This window comes from Apis dorsata, unplaced genomic scaffold (genome assembly GCF_000469605.1).
Source record: "Apis dorsata unplaced genomic scaffold, Apis dorsata 1.3 scaffold_113, whole genome shotgun sequence".
In the NCBI taxonomy this organism is placed as follows: Eukaryota; Metazoa; Arthropoda; class Insecta; order Hymenoptera; family Apidae; genus Apis; species Apis dorsata.
In genome coordinates, this window is record NW_006263408.1 from 689,035 (window position 1) to 691,468 (window position 2,434).

Genomic DNA, 2,434 nt, shown 5'->3' on the forward strand with positions numbered 1-2,434 from the left:
AAATAAACATGAAATGAAAAATTTCTCATCTAACTTAAAATTTGTTTAAATGAATTACATATAGTCATGATTAGTGATTAAAATCAAATAAAATCTAATAATATAATAATATTAGATAACATAACATTTTTTTCTAACCTTTCATTTTATTATAAATATACTTATAATAATATATAATAATATATAATATAATAAAATATACTTATTTTATTATAAATATACTTATAATGATATTAATAACTGAGATATTTAATGTGTGTTGCCTATTTTAAAAGTATTTAATATGTGACAAAAATGAAGAAATGACTCAAGTAACAAATTAAATACTTAAGTTAGATAAAGCATTCTGTATACATAAAACTGTCTAATAATTGTGTATATGAATATAATAAATTCATATATATATAGAATATAACCTATAATTTTATACATATACATATAAAATGTACATGAAAAATATATACAGAGTGTTGGAAAGAATGAGATGGAAAGAAAATATTGCATATTCCCTCCTTCATCTAATTCAAACTTATTAAATTATTTATGACTCGATGAATAAAATATTTCTGTATATCATCTTTTCTATTTGTTTTAATGTATTTTTTTTTTTTTTTAAATCGAGTCTCCAATGTAGAAAAGTGTAACGCATCACGTACAAACATAACCAACATTTTCATTCCTTTGACGTTTAAATTTTGATCGTAATTCATTCTAGTATTTCCACACATCAATTACATTACATAGTATTCACCGCACAATATATAATAAAATATTCATATTCACGAATATTTAAACAAGAAGATAAAACTTAAACCAATGAAAGTCCGTGGAAAGATTTATGTAAATACATTACATAAATGTCAAAATATCCGATTTCGAGGATTATAATTTAAGATGCGGTTAAAAAGAGGAAAATACACGTATTCATATGAAAAGCTTACCGAGGAGACCGTTCGACGAGTTCCCACAGGCAGAGAAAGCAACTTTACCGCGTACTCCTCCGTTTTGATCGCGAAATAATGTTCAAGGAGCGCGGAGACAAATACAAGGCGCGCCAAATAGGGTTCCGGCGTGCACTGGGAATGGAGAGGCATTGTGTAGTCATTCGAAAAGCCGCAAAGGCTTAGGCGCGCGTGTCGCCAGAAACAAGGCACCAGAACGGCGGCGGTTCGCGCTGAAAGACGGTCTAAGGTCTAATCTGCATTTTAAACGAGCCGTGCGCCGCTCGCGAGAAGGGAATCGCCTCTCTTCGCGCCGCTTTTAGATCCTATCGCCATTTTGCTTTCTACTAACTCTGCTTCCCCAAACCGAATCCCCTTGTTTCGATCGATATTCGTTGATCAAATTTATTACATTCAATTTTTATTGGAAAACATTGGGAGGAAAATTATATTACTTCCACATATACATTGAATAAAATAATATAATAAGAATTTTCACAAAATGTGTATACGGAGTATTCTTCGTGGAATAATGTTTTGGAGGAGATTTATTTATCATGTACAATTTAAGTAGACGAAGTGAGATAAAATGAGACAGTGGTATAACGGAGAATAGCGCCTCGCTTCACGTAAGACTTCAATTGCTCAACAAATCTTAATTTTTGTATACCAATTTTTGGAATTTTGAAACAACTGTTCAAAGATATCTCACGAATTAACACTCTCTATTTACATAAAAATATGTATAATTGAATCTATACGTAAATAAAATTTATTTATTGTAAATTATTTATTGTAATTTAATTTTATTGCTCATTATCTATTAACAAATATTTTTTTTTTTTTTAATCTTCATCGATCGAAAAATGCCTATAAACTTATAAAAATTTTTACATTCGATTCATCGTTTTTTCATTTAACTAAGAGAACTATTATTTTAATGGGAATTAATTATCAGATAAAGGCAAAATTTTGAAACGAAATCGACTTATCAATCACAGAGACGATGAGTAATATTTTCGTTCAATTGTGAACGATTTCATTTCTACCACGGCCCCGCTTTCTCGTTTTGGAACGAGCGATTCTCGAAGAAAAGGGGCAGAAGCGGAAAACGATGCGCCTAATGAACGGTTCGCGTGTCGCGGACGTTTCTCTCTCGCCTCGTGTCACGTGTATACTACGTGCGGACTAATTAAGCGGGAATGATAAAAGAGAAAGTGCCAGCGTCTCTCTCTCTCCCTCTCTCTCTCCTCCTTTCCGTTCCTTTTTTGGAGTACACGCGTATTAATTCGTATAATCCGTTGATGAACGAGAAACTTTGTGAAACGAAAGGGAAACCTTGTCGAAACAAATGGACGAAATCGTAGAAAAGAATACTATTTTTTTTTTTTATTTCGATCCCGTTTCAACAAATGAAAGTGTCGTTTCCAAGTGTGGTGGAAAGCGGAGAGACGTTGACAGCAATTTACGTTGACCGTTTCGAAGAGGGAAAG